The sequence below is a fragment of the Strongylocentrotus purpuratus genome, unplaced genomic scaffold (genome assembly GCF_000002235.5).
Source record: "Strongylocentrotus purpuratus isolate Spur 01 unplaced genomic scaffold, Spur_5.0 spur5_scaffold_13, whole genome shotgun sequence".
Lineage (NCBI taxonomy): Eukaryota > Metazoa > Echinodermata > Echinoidea > Camarodonta > Strongylocentrotidae > Strongylocentrotus > Strongylocentrotus purpuratus.
In genome coordinates this window covers 7,278,534-7,293,427 of record NW_022145598.1, presented here as the reverse complement: position 1 = coordinate 7,293,427, position 14,894 = coordinate 7,278,534, and the positions used below count along the sequence as shown (strand labels likewise).

At 39.9% G+C, this 14,894-nt stretch overlaps 1 non-coding gene across 1 annotated transcript; it reads right to left on the bottom strand.

The window, feature by feature from the left end:
- Window positions 1–13,431: 13,431 nt before the first annotated feature.
- Window positions 13,432–13,527, bottom strand: Mir1 (microRNA mir-1). Its single transcript, NR_036390.1, has one exon. It is a non-coding gene; the product is annotated as a microRNA mir-1 (primary transcript).
- Between the last annotated feature and the right edge of the window lie 1,367 nt (window positions 13,528–14,894).

The window sequence follows — 14,894 nt, the reverse complement described above, 5'->3', positions numbered from 1 at the left end:
TAAAGTGACCGCTGTAGCAACTTTCAATCCCTACTTTCTATTCGTAGCTGGAGCGAGCCTTCTCTTGAGGAGGAACTCCGCGTTTGCATTTACGTAGAGCAACCGCTTTAAAGGCCGAGTGGCGGAGCTTGATAAAAAAAAGAGTGACCAACCGCAAGATGTTTCGCAAGGAGAGCGTAATTTGGGGGAGGGCATCGAGACGTTATCACCGCAATGCCGTGTTCCCAGGCAGTCGGTTTCGCCCTGTCACTACGATAATGATATTAAGTGCCGTCCTGAGCGCTAATCGTAAGTGACTGCGGTACTGATGCAAAGTGTATAATCACACGTCCCCACGGCCCGGGCAGGAAATTCCCAATGATTCATGAGGACCCCGCAGAAGCCGTTATCTTCAAAGTTTTCTTAGCCCAGGCTCCGTGCTCGGGAAATTATTCATTAGGCCTTTTCCCCTGTTTTCTCTCCCATCGTGTAACTTCATCATCTTATTCCAGCCCAATGAATGAATGAATGAACGTACTTTCGGTTTCAACTCGCCAGACTGGCCTCGTGCTCATAAATTTAGGTTTTTTCGTACCTATTTGTTCCGTTCTCCACCCATCCTCTTAAAAATTGTACATCCTGAAGGAGCTTCTGGATGCAGTAGATCAAGAATAAACCTTGATATATCTCTCTCCGTCCATAAACACGGCCGACACTCTTTAAGATCTCAACTCCAGATGCCTATCGTTTCACCGAGACCCTAAGCTAATAAAATGTTTGTGTATTGTGTAGTCCCAGAGGTCCAATTTGGCGTTGTTGGTTGTGCATGCTGTCAAGATGTTGTGATCAACTCCAAAATAAACCTTGTCAACAAGAGAGATTACACACGTTGACGGTAATCCTGTGATTGCTTTATCAACAGTCGTTGTCCTGCATGGAGCGGCAATAATCGGTTTTCATACGTAAAACTTTTTGGCCTGTGCGCCTTCCTCCTGGCCGGGCCCCTCCCCTATTGCACGTTGACCCAGATTCTCGTCATTCACGACAGCTGCTGTTAGTTCATGTCCAGTAATAATGCTAAAAATTGTCTGCACTTTGTTGCTAAAAGCAGATGAACCACCCCAAAATGTTTTCCATTATCAGGGCTCCACACTAAGTAATTTTTTTCTTGGGAGGGGGTGGGGAGGGGGTGGGGAGGGGGAGGTGGGCTTGAGTGAGATTCTTAGGATCCATATGAATGTCCTCTGTTTGGAGTGAGAAGGTCGTTAACCCTCTGTTGCTGCCCTTCTGGCTCCAAACAGACGATGTGTCCCTTGTTAAACGTTTGAAATTTTAGCGGTCCAGAATTAGATTATGGGCACCCTTGCATCCCAGATGCCCGTTACTGTCAAGCCCAGATATTTGTTATAATCGAGGTTTCATACCGCGCTACCCTACATTTATGTTTAAAGGGGAAGTCCACCCTGAAATTAAGTTAGTTTTAATAGGAGTAGAAAAATGAGAGAAACAAGTCAGTGAAAGTTTGAGCAAATTCCGATTAAAAATAAGGAAGTTAGGATTTTTGAAGTTGTGATCAATCAAACACAAATTGGCAACTCTATGACGTATCATGCGAGCTCAACTTCCATTTGCTCAGTACTAAAAAAATCTAAAATTTTCATTTTCCCTCAAGAAAAATTTCAACCATACATGCACCCTAAATATAATAATTGCAAATATGTTTCTATACTCCCCCTGCAAGGAACAAATATATATTCCGTCATCAATAACGAAGAAAACATGATTTTATGGAATATTATGCACAAAGCAAATGAAGGAGAGCTCGTATAATAAGTCACAGAGTTGCCAATTTGTATTTGATTGATCACAACTTCAATAATTCATAACTTTCTTATTTTCATTCAGAATTTGCTCAAACTTTCACTCACCTGATTTTCTTATTATTCTGCCTCTATCAAAACAAACTTATTTTGGGGTTGGACTTTCCCTTTAAAGGGACCAGCTACTTATACTGAGCAATATTGCACCCCAAAAGAAACAAACAATCAGATTGTTATAGGGTTATCATAGGTTGATTTACGGGATACCCGGTTGCAGTAGGCATTTGGGTTAATATTTTTTAACCCTTCGGTTGCTTTCTTTTCATCTCTGCACGGTTGCTCGCCCGTTTGCCACACATGCAATTTAGCGCAAAAATTCAATAGGCACCAATTGACACCAAGATTGCTTTGTGGAATACAATCATATGGCTTTTCAAAATTACCCATTTAGGATAACGATGAGCTCCATGACAACCTTTTAAATACTGGAATAGATTAATTAATTAATTAAAATTAATTAATCTTGCACTGACAAAATTAAATAATCCTGAAGTTTTGGGTATATCTATCCCCTGATAAATATGTTGTGGCACAGGGATAGCATTTGTGTGGCATATCAAGAGTTAACGAGTTAAATATCATTACACTCAAAGTTTTGAAAGTGTAAAGTTTGAAGTTGAAAAAAAGTTTTAAAAAATGTTCTCCCTTTTGCACTTTTTCTAGGTTATACTGTCAATTCCATTATCATTTACCCAATAGCTCTGGTAACTGAAGCCTTTAGCGGTTAACAGAAAGAGTTTGAATAATTTCCTTATAAAGGACTAATCAAATTTCCCATGCACAAAACCATTATTGTAAGCCCCGCTTTTCTTGAATTCTCAATTTATATTTTCTTCTATAAACATGTTGTTCTTTATTTTGTTGGAAATTGCTCATTAATTTGATTAGCTTCAGTACTTTCACTTTCGTTACAAATACTATTTTGTAGATGTATGCAGATCTTAATCTCTTTCTTAATGCCTTTTAATCCCTGTAATCATTATGAATTAAGAAATATTGAATTATAAGAGGCCAATTATATTATTGTTATACTAAAATGCAACTGGGAATAATATTATCAAATCAGGAACTGATGATACAATCTGTGATTAAATTAACCTGTCCTTTTGTAAATTAACATTTTCATGTAATGTTGCAATGTATTGAGGTCATGATATTGAAATAATTTTGGTAACCAAAAGCTCTCCATACAGCTTTGATCCTGGTAATATAACATTTTGAAAGAAATTTTCTTCAGGAATAGACACAGATTTGTTAAAATGTAAAATCTTTCTGATGTCTGTTCTTAAGAGCCTTTAATACTAATAGAAAAGGTGGAAATACTGGGTATTGTAATCCTTCCAGTTGGAGTATACAAAGGTGTGTGATGTTCTGCCATGGTTATACAAAATATTGCAGAACAGCTTTGAAGTTTGAAGTTTATTTATTCCACATTTTACATGGAAAAACATTTTAATTTATTTTTAATTTTTAATGTAAAATGTGGGGAGCCTAAATAAAAAGCATAGCTTGTATGTGAATAGGGGGGGGGGGGGGACCTTAAATTACCACTTTTCCATAAACTATTTAGTAGTTGGTTTGTTTAATGTTTGATTGGATGTGGATGCAGATGTTCAATAATGATGCATTTGGGAGGGGTTCAGGTTAAAGCCACTCCGTTCAGATCTGTGTGTAAGTGCTACTAAGTTTTAGATTGAAGCATGAAATTTTGCACCTGGTTGATTTTGCTTAACATGTTAGATTAACTGAAAGGATTTCAATGGAAACAAAGTTAAATTTTGTCATTGTTTTGTACCAATTAGGTTCATAGATGAAATATTGATGTTTATGACACCATGATGTTAATACCCCATTATATAAAGAGTTTCCATTGATCCGAAACGATTGCAAGTCCTCTCATCAATTGCAACTTTGTAGTCTCCTATCTCTCATGTACATAGTTGCGATTGATATTAAAGGTATTACAAAGTTTTGTCTGGGGTCATGAATTTGGTTCAAATGAACATATTGGAAGCATATGCAATTTTAAAACATTCAATGATCATTGTCGCGGTTGAAATCAAGTCTAAAATGATGAAATACTAGATAATAAACTCTTTATGTTGTATAGTGCCCTCTCAAGACTGACATTAGTTTAGCTCTAAAACAATGTTTCTTGACTACGATCGACTGATTTGCTATTACGGTTTGGAAATTATATATCAGAACTGCATATTGTGAGATTTTCATGGTCGCAGCTGCCATGGAATGGCCTTAGGCGCTTTTTGAAATATTAGAAATTCACCAGGAGCACCGGTAAATTTTTGATTATGCAATTTCTCGAAAGAAGAAGTGTTTTAGGGGCTAAATTTTCTAGCGCTTATAATACATCCACAGGGGCATCCAAATAATCAAAATTGTAAAGAATTACTATCAAGCCAATTTTTCGAAATTTACCAAAACCTTGCACTACCTTTAAATGGATTAATCACAACTGTTCATAAGACTGGGCCCATTTTGTACAGCTTGGCAATCTCATAGAGCTAGTACAATTATGCATACAAAAAGCCAATTTACATCCGGATATGGATCACTGTTACCTCTCATTAGTTTTAACATTCTTCTTGATTAATTCACAAAAGCTTGAATTTGTACATATCTAGCAACCAATTCAAAACCAAGGGTGCGTTTATCGTCAATTTTTTGGCCTAGAATCAGAGTTTTCAAACGTCTTTCAGGCAAATTTTTTGTAGGTGATAAACGCAAGCTTTTTTTTCAAACGTCTTTAGATATGGGCATATTGAAATGCAGAAAAAAAGTGTGTTTTGAATGGGACAATGAGCCAGAATCACGTTTCTGAGAGATGATAAACGCAAAGGTGTTGTGTTCGGGTAGATACGTTGCTGGACTGTCGATCACAAGGTCCGCAGTTCAAGTCCTGCTGCGGCACTAATGTCCTTTGGCAAGACATTGATCTACATTTGCCACTCTCCACCCAGGTGTTAAATGGGTACCCCGTACGATGTGAAAGCCAATGTAGTATGCTTAGCAATTTGAGCCTAGTAGCTCTTGCTGGAATGGTCCCCAGGGAGTGGAGAAAGTGCATACCGGTACATTGTGTGGGGTTTGATATGTATGTATAGAAATGCTGTTTCTGAGTGGCAAAATATGATGAACGCACCCAAGACACCTGAACAGAGTTTTATCTGGGTTATTCTGACTGCACTTAAGCTCACCCCTTACATCTTTGCCTTTGGAAAGAATCTCCAGTGGATTTAGTCTCAACTTCAGAGCTTCTTGAGCTTTATAACTCTCCTGGGTGTTCTTACCTATATATAAGCGCATCCAGTAGCTCTAAACCTCCTCTTCAAGATTAGAACATGTGTTATCGTAGATTATTACCCGCAGTTACTCTATCCTCCCTAACCGCATTACCCTCCCGATGCCTGCTAAACAAAGCAGCGCACGTCTAGTCTTCGTGGTGATAAGGCTGATTTGATTTTCGTAAATTACGACATCTGTCAGCGGAGTAATAGCGTTAAAGTGACTCATATCTGGGCAGGTTTCTTGTGTGAGAGAAGGTGACTCAGGTCACAGGAATATGGAAGATTTTTTTGTAGGAGGGGGGTGGGTTGGAGTTTAAGATCCAATCAATATAAACGTTGGAATATTTAAAATCATGAATTTAAAGTCATCTTTACATAAAAGTGAAATCTTTTAATACCGGATCTGCTACTGCTACCATTGCCGCTGCTGCTGCTGCTGCTGCTACTGCTGCTGCTACTGCTGCTACTGCTGCTACTACTACTGCTACAACTTCTGCTACTACTACTACTAATGCTGCTATTACTGCTGCTACTACTGCTGCTATTACTGCTGCTACTACTGCTGCTACTACTGCTGCTACTACTGCTGCTACTACTACCACTGCTACTACTATTACTGCTGCTGCTACTACTACTACTACTACTACTACTACTACTACTACTACTACTACTACTACTACCACTACTACTATTACTACTACTGCTACTGTCACTGCTGCCTCTGATGCTACTGCTACATACTTCTGTGATGGTTACTACTTCTACTTCTGTGACGACTACTATTTCTACTTTTGTGACGACTACTATTACTATTGCTGCTTATGATTATACATTTACAACTTCTACTTCCTCTTTTATCAATGACATATCTCTCCTAACTACAACTAGTGTGATTTATTTTACCTTTTTTCTGCAAATAGTTGATATCTGAAGTCATCAGGGGAACGAATGTAGCACTTTGAGCTTAAAATTCATATGGGTTCCTTTTTTGCTTCATGAACATGAAAAGTATTCACAAAGAATTTAGGATTTCATTTCAGACAAATAAAGCTTTATGGCTTGTCCCAGATCTGTTTGATAAATCAGGACTACAATTATCAAGCTGAATTAAGGGTAAAGTTGAGTTGTGATCATCCAGTTGAATCGTAAGAGAAACTGTGTAGAAGCAATTGGAAAAAATCTTGATTATAGGTAGCCATTACAATTGAAATACTGTAAAATTAGTCAGTCTTGCGAAGTCACATGCAGTCAACACAGAAATATATGTGTGGGACTGTACACAAACACGTGGAATGTGACTTTGGTCCAAACATTTCAAATGTTATGTCATACATGCATTTTGAATATGAGGGCATTTAAAGAGCCATCATTTTCAGGGGACACTTTTTTGGGGGGGGGGGGGGGCTGATTTTCTTCCACACTTACAGCAAAACAACAAAAAAGCTAAAAATTGTTTTTCACCCTCTCCAGAGTCCAGACCACAATCTTCTCTTTAAAACATTATGCATGGATGCTAACAAAATGTGATTGCATGCTGCTAGTAGTCCCATACATTTGAAACCAAGTCATGTTTCTGATACATCCTCCAGTAAGCTACCGAAGGTGTAAGCACTGTCATGCCTTCAGTCAAAGAATCTTGAATGTTCCCTGCGTTGACAAGTTTTGGCAGCACAGCATATTACCAAATTTTCACAGAGGAAATCAGAATTAGAGGCAGATCGGTTTCGCGGTTAGTTCTTTGGAGGTCGAGCGCCACTCCAGGTTAGCCTCAAGAACACGGATCATCGAAGGAGATAGGAGGGATTCCTGTTAACTTGCCAATGACTTCCTTCTCTGTAAGGGTTGGTGGTAGAAGGTTATAAATGATTATTTGCAGTCATTCTGAGCATTTTCAAGAGCATTGCGAAATTTTTACACATTGGAAACATAAAGGAGACATTCTTTTTGCGGTCGGTCAAGGCGAGCAAGGAAGAAAGACACTTTATTATCTTTAGAAAGCTATTTCCTCATGAAATTACATACTCTAGCAGTTTCTGAAAAATGTTTTCACAAAATCAACATTATTTCATAATAACATTTCTCTGTCTTAGATTGTGTCATTTTATGGATGTTTAATTCTTCTTATCTTCCTTATCACCCTCCTCTTCCAGCGTACATGCATACATTTTTCTGCATCCTCCAGCTGTGTACATCTGTACCGTAAACATTTTACCAGTCTTCATTTTTGTCCATCTTTTACAACCTTCCTTGAACCATTATCACTGATGTCATCTTTTGTGGTACCAAATATCATCAGTCTTGGGAGCCGTTTTCTCTTTTCCTTCTCTCCCTCCTAAGTTTTCCAATCCTTCCCCTCCTACTCCTCCTCCCTCCTCCTCCCTCCTCCTCCCTCCTCCTCCCTCCTCCTCCCTCCTCCTCTTGCTTCTCCTAATCGCCCTTCTCCTCTGCCACCTAATCCTAATCCTCCTCTTAATCCTCATTCCTTTTCTCCTGCTCCTCATCCTATCCTTCTTACTCCTAACTCTCATCCTTTTCCTCCTCTTCCTTGTACTTACCTCTCATCCACCTTCTCCTGATAATCATCCTTCTCCTCCTCCCCTCTCCTTCTCCCCTCTCTCCCCCCTTCACCCCTCTCTTCCTCCTCCCCTCTCCTCCTCTCCCCCTTCTCCTTCTCCCTCTCCTTCTCTCCTCCTCCTCTCTCCCTCCTCTTCTCCTCTTCCTCCTCTCTCCTCCTCCTCCCCTCTCCTTCTCCCCTCTCTCCCCTCCTCCCCCTCTCTCCCTCCTCCTCCTCCCCTCTCTTCCTCCCTTCTCCTCCTCCCCCTTCTCCTCCTCCCTCCTCTCCCTCTCCCCTCCTCTCCCTCCTCTCTCCCTCCTCTCCTCTTCCCTCCTCTCCTCCCCTCTCCTCCTCCTCCCCTTCTCCTCTCTCCCTCCTCTCCTCCTCCTCTCCTCCTCTTCCCCTGCTCTCTCCTCCTCCCCCTGCTCTCTCCCTGCTCTCCCCTCCTCCCCTCTCCTCCTCCTCCTCCTTCTCCTCTCCTCCTCCTCCTCCTCCTCCTCCTTCTCCTCCTCCTCCTCCTCCTCCCCCTTCTCCTCCTCCTCCTCCTCCTCCTCCCCCTTCTCCTCCTCCCCCTTCTCCTCCTCTCCCTTCTCCTCCCCCTTCTCCTCCTCCCCTCCTCTCCTCCTCTTCCCCCTCCTCCTCCTCCCCTCTTCCCCTCCTCTCCTCCCCTCTCCTCCTCCTCCCCCTCCCCCTTCTCCTCTCTCCCTCCTCTCCTCCTCCTCTCCTCCTCTTCCCTGCTCTCTCCCTCCTTCCCCCTGCTCTCTCCCTGCTCTCCCCTCCTCTCTCCCTCCTCTTCTCCTCTTCCCCTCCTCTCTCCTCCTCCTCCCCTCTCCTTCTCCCCTCTCTCCCCCTCCTCCCCTCTCTCCCCCTCCTCCCCTCTCTTCCTCCCTTCTCCTCCTCCCCTTCTCCTCCTCCTCCTTCTCCTCCTCTCCCTTCTCCTCCCCCTTCTCCTCCTCCCCTCCTCTCCTCCTCTTCCCCTCCTCTCCTCCTCCTCCTCCTCTTCCTCCTCCTCCTCCTCCTCCTCCTCCTCCTCCTCCTCCTCCTCCTCCCCCTTCTCCTCCTCCCCCTTCTCCTCCTCCTCCTCCCCCTTCTCCTCCTCCCCCTTCTCCTCCTCCTCCTCCTCCTCCTCCTCCTCCCCCTTCTCCTCCTCCCCCTTCTCCTCCTCCTCCTCCTCCTCCTCCTCCCCCTTCTCCTCCTCCCCCTTCTCCTCCTCCCCCTTCTCCTCTCCTCCTCCTCCTCCTCCTCCTCCTCCCCCTTCTCCTCCTCCCCCTTCTCCTCCTCCTCCTCCTCCTCCTCCTCCTCCTCTCCTCCTCTTCCTCCTCCTCCTCCTCCTCCTCCTCCTCCTCCTCCTCCTCCTCCTCCTCCTCCTCCCCTTTCTCCTCCTCCCCTTCTCCTCCTCTTCCTCCTCCTCCTCCTCCCCCTCCTCCTCCCCCTTCTCCTCCTCCTCCTCCTCCTCCTCCTCCCCCTTCTCCTCCTCCCCCTTCTCCTCCTCTCCCTTCTCCTCCTCCCCCTTCCCCTCCTCCCCTCCTCTCCCTCCTCTCTCCCTCCTCTCCTCCTCTCTTCCTCCTCTCTTCCTCTCCTCTTCCTCCCTTTCTCTCCCTCCTCTGTCTTCTAATCACCATCCTCTTCATAATCAACCCCTTATTCTTCCCACTCATTCCTCACATTAAATGATTGTGTGTTTATTACAAAGATTTATTCACACCGTACATGAATATCTCTTTTTACGACACATAGGCATAATAATTATTACAAATATGGAAGAAAAAAAATAATTTGAAGGTTACTTGGAAACAATTTAGATTATTGCACATGTACAGAAGTATGCATCACTTCAAATTAGATTAAATGTTTTGAAAATGACAAATTGTAAATTATGTGAAATCTTTTGTGTTGATAATTTACCTGCTTGTGTATTACATTAATTATGGCAAATGATATACAGGTAAATTAATCTGATGGCAGTAATTCTAACTGATATTACAATGCAACTTATTCTGGGGTACAGTTTGAATGGTCAGAAACTCATTCTCTGATTGTTGCTGTATTCCATTTCCATTACCAAGGTTGGTAGTGAAAGGATCGTAAGTTGACAAGTTACATTTTCTTCTCTTCTGTTGTGCTTCTCCCTAGTCTTTGAGATCATTAACCATGGATGCTATCCCCTGTCCCCATGGTAACCCCAAACACATTCTCAGTTTGTGTCAATTACTTCTCTTCACCTCTCACTTCATTTATTTTAAGTATCTACTTATTTCTGCATCCATTTTTTCCTGGCTACTCTTTTTTTCCTGTCTACCATGATGATAAATAAAATCAAAACATTTTTAATTGAATATTTTTCCACAAAACATGAAATGAAAGTGTGCAAAATGATAACTGTACAATTGAATGAAGTGGAGGGTTAACAAAAGTAACTAGGGTATCTACATACACAATATAAAAGCAAATAGGCACACCAAGTACCTAAATTACAGAATTAAAATTAATTCTCCAACTAAGCATTCCAACTAATCTGCTTTTCTGGAGGTTATTTTCTTGTGATTAATTTTCCTAAATTTGAATTAAAGATGCCATATTTTGTCAAAATCATAGAATTCTAGTGTGCTAACAAAACAAAAATGAAACATACAAACGAATTACATGTACTTGATTTCCAGCAAAGAGGCAATAGAGGCTAACATTTTCTCTCATTTGTTTTTAATCACTGTTGGAGTTAATCAGTTGTATTTCTTAGATGAGAAGGATGTGTTTACTTTAAGTATTAAGGCACCTTTCAATTGATAGACAAGTAATAAGCAAATATTGATTATAATGTCAACACTTAAGATCAGCAAAATAAACACTTAAGCCAGGATATTCATTTAGATGTGTAGGGAATCGTGTCTGTGGAAATACATGTACATGTACTTTTACACGTACGTTGGGAAAGATTGTGATCTCTTAATCTAGCCAAAAGTGATTTATTGGTCTGTAAATGTATTGAATATGGAAAATCCTAAAGAAATTGAAAGAAAGAAGAGATTTACTCCTGTAAAAGGAGCTAAGGTATAAGTTTTGATCAATATTTGTAAATATAAAGAAAACAAATCTTTCTTCCTGTAACACAAAATGGAGCTCCTTTTTTCCCTCATGCATGTATCTTTGATTCTTATTCATCATGCTTGTGTTCTTCAAGTTATTTTTACTAGATATTGATTGGTGGTAGTTCTGTATACGATGTTTGGCTAGTGTGAAAGGTCTCATGATGTATGTTTGTATGACATACATATATCTCCATCATGCTTGTGTTCCTCAAGCTCTTTCTATACTAGACAGTGATAAGTGGTGTTTCTGTATATGATGTTTGGCTAGTGTGAAAGGTCCCATGATGCATTGTTTGTATGACATACATATATCTCCATCATGCTTGTGTTCCTCAAGCTCTTTCTATACTAGACAGTGATTAGTGGTGTTTCTGTACACAATGTTTGGCTAGTGTGAAAGAACCCATGATGCATTGTTTGTATGACAATGTTTGTATATATAAAGATAAGTGCCAGACCTGATTATCAAGATGTAGGGACATGGCTATAAAAGGGTAACAAGCTATAACGATAGACAAGGGTAAGAGCGGTGTGATCATGCTAGTCCCACAGAACAACTTTAGCAATACCATAGACACATATAGTTAACAACTAAATTATTCATACCCTTTTAATACCAAGTTTTGCAATTTTTAAAGTATGATTTATCCTGCTTTATGTTTCTTGAGAATAAAGCTCACATCTAAAAGTATTCAACAAAGGCTCTAATTCAATCATCCAACCTTTCATTCTTTGAGTTACGAAAAGTACCAAAAAAAAAAAAAATTACAATGGGTATGAATGATGGTTGGTAATTGTAAGTGAATAGGAAAAAAATCACTACCAGGGCTGATGTTCCTTGCAAAAGAAATATTACCTTTCGTTTTGTAACTTTTGAGAGGGAGTGAGCAAAAGTGTAATGCTTTATTACGTTAACACCCACTGTTCATGCATTGTGTGTGGAGGGTATTTATAGTAGGCACCTTGGGTTAGATACATGCACACTATGAATGTAGCTATCATCAACCATTTGGTATCATGCCATTAAAATATACTATATGAGATAAAACATGTACAAAGGAACCCCCTCTGCTTCCCCAAAATGAAGTGATGGTTCACTATATTTTGGTAGTTTCAACATGATTCTCTCCTTTTTTTGGAGGGGGGGGGGGGGGAGGGGCTGTGAAAATGGGGTGTTGATATGAGGATGAGCCTGGGCATTACAATAGGAAGACATGGTATAGAACTGTCCCTTTAACCAAAGTTTGTAATTGATGATAGAGTTGATACTGGTTAGATTTATAGGAACATGGCATGTACTATATCATAAATCCAATGTAGCTATGGTATTTTGAATGACTGTAACATGTACATGCACATGTACAAGAACATACCCTGTACATGGGCTTTATAATTTCTTAAGACACACATGCATGTGTCGTCCCTATTTTCACGAAGTGACGGTAGTGAGGGAAATCGTAACGCAAAGTGAATGCAATTTTTTTTCACTACCGTCACTTCGTGAAAACAGCGACGGTATGTCTGGGGCTCTGGGCCATGGAAAGGCCTTTCAGTTTTAAGAATGTACAGAAAGTTTTAAACTCTAACATTCCATTATGATAATCGCTCCTAAACCTGGAAGAACAGATGAGATTGATGTGGTATAAGAAAATGGGTTTCCAATGTCCTGGATTCATACAAATATTGGCATTACCGGTAAAGAAACTGTAATAGACAATGGTAGACATATAATTTAATGGTTTTACCCTTCACACCCATCAACCGTTGATATTTGGCTATTAAACGATTTAAACGTAATATTTGTATACATGTATCTCATGTAATATTTTAGTACAGATCTATGGCATATAATAGTATAGACAGTAAAGGGCATGAGCAAATATACTGCCAGTAGATGTAAAGTTCCTAGAAGTATTAATTTTCTAGTTTTGAACTTTCTTTGAGTTCATTGAACTGAATTTATTTAATCATGGTAACACTCACATCAGTCTAAAAAGACTGCTTTTCAGCAAGTCTGTGTTACAAATATAAAACAGATCATATAAACATGGAATTGAACATAAATACATAGGAAAAACAACTCAAAAATGACATATGTAAAACAAAGAGAAGAGAGAAAGCTAATATACACAAAAGAATAACAAAATGAACATATAATAAAGAATAAAGAATATCATATGAATGAAACAAGGATATTAAAGCTAACCCATTACACAAATCAATACAAAACATTTCAGTCTGTATTTCATATGATTTGTTACCAGTGATCAGATCTAACTTCTCTATATATTGTACTTTCATCATTTACTGACAATCCTAACCAATACTTGAACAAAAGTCTCTGTAAGTACTGCTTCAGCCAGCCCATGCATGGTGATGTACGTGTATACTTGCACAGGAGGTAACTATTCTGATCGTCTTTTGACTAGTATCAGTATGGTCAGCTTTTAATGTCACAAGAATGGTGATCGTTGTACAAACTTCAATACCGGCCGATACACAATGCTGCTGTGGGTGTGGTTGGGTGTGGTCGGTAGAGGTAATTTGACTAATTTCCATTACCCCTTTGGCTTGCAATGCTCCAACCTGCACCCTCTAATCTCGTCTTGAAGTTGGTTCTGTGATGTGAGGTCCCAGTTTCAATACATACTTCTTTACATTCCATAGAGTTGAGGAGATTCAGTATGGAATTCTAAAGAAGTATGTTATGGCATGGGATATGGTGAAGATGGTCTAGATGGGAGTGTCCAGGTGGGCGTGGCAAGGTGGGCGTGGCAGTAGAACTCTCAAGTAGAACTGGTGGTCTTGCTCCAGGTCATCATAGCAAAACCTGCTTCTGATGTTACTGCTTGTCTTTATGATTGTATTTCTCATTCTTAGCTATGCTATTCACACATCTTTCAAATGTCTATGTTAAATTATATTTATTACTATTGCTTCTTTAACTACAAAGTTTTATTGAAGTCTTGAAGGCTACTACCTGCAATATATGTACACTCGCTTCACAGAGAAAATTACTCAATTGTATGCTACAGGAGTATTATGAAGGTACTGTCAATTTTGCACAATCCTTTATCTTCTCAAAAAAGAGGTTAGAATAAATACTTACCATCACATGTGTAGCTCTCTGAACATGTTTAATCCGATTTCAAGAAAGATTTAGTCACTGTGTGCAGCCACATTACAACTTTGATCAGAAATTAGTTATGATGGTTTCAAGCTTTGAACTTGAATGAATGAAATGACCTTTTATTTCCCCATTTTGATACTTTGAAATCATTTTACAATGACTACTCAAAGTTCTTATGAACTCAGAACAAACAAACTGCAGAAAGCTCAAATTTGTTTTGGGTAAAAAGGGAGGGAGGTACTTCAGTCAATATATACTTGTATGGAGAGTCTATGAGGGTAGTGTACTCGAGTAAAATAAACAGAAATTGTAATTGCCGAAGGACTTTGTGTACCCTCATAAAGCGCTAAGCAAAACTATGAATAGGGGTGAATGAGAGAAGCAAAAAATGATATGAAAATGAACTTTACTTTTGAGTTATGCTCATTATCATCATGCAAGAGGCTTATTGTATATAATGAAGTATAGAGCTTAAATATTTATAAAAACTCATTGGAATTCTTTCAGAGTTTAACACTGTAAGCTTAATTGTTGTCTATTCCACAGCCGTTATAGCATTGAATATGGGTTGGATTATGTGTGTAGTGTACACTTTTCTAGATTTTGAAGAGTCTTACTTACCTCCTTTTGTAGCCAATGTTGACACTCTGCTGATCTTCACTGAATCCATATTAGCTCAGCTTTAGAAGGCTGTATGTACGTATCTGTTGATGTAAAGATGAATGAAGAACCATGTGCAGATAGGAGTTAGAACATTCCATCAGATGATTATGTAACTGCTAGTAGAAGAAGTTAGAGACTGGTGCGAAGTTGATTTGCAGAAGTGATCCATGAAACAGGGTGCTCGAAAAAGCGATGAAATTAATCTTGTCGCCAAAATGCAGGCTTCCACTGGCTGAGGTTATTCAAGGATCGAATAAGTAATGACATATTTGGAGCAAAAGAACCACGACCGTCCAG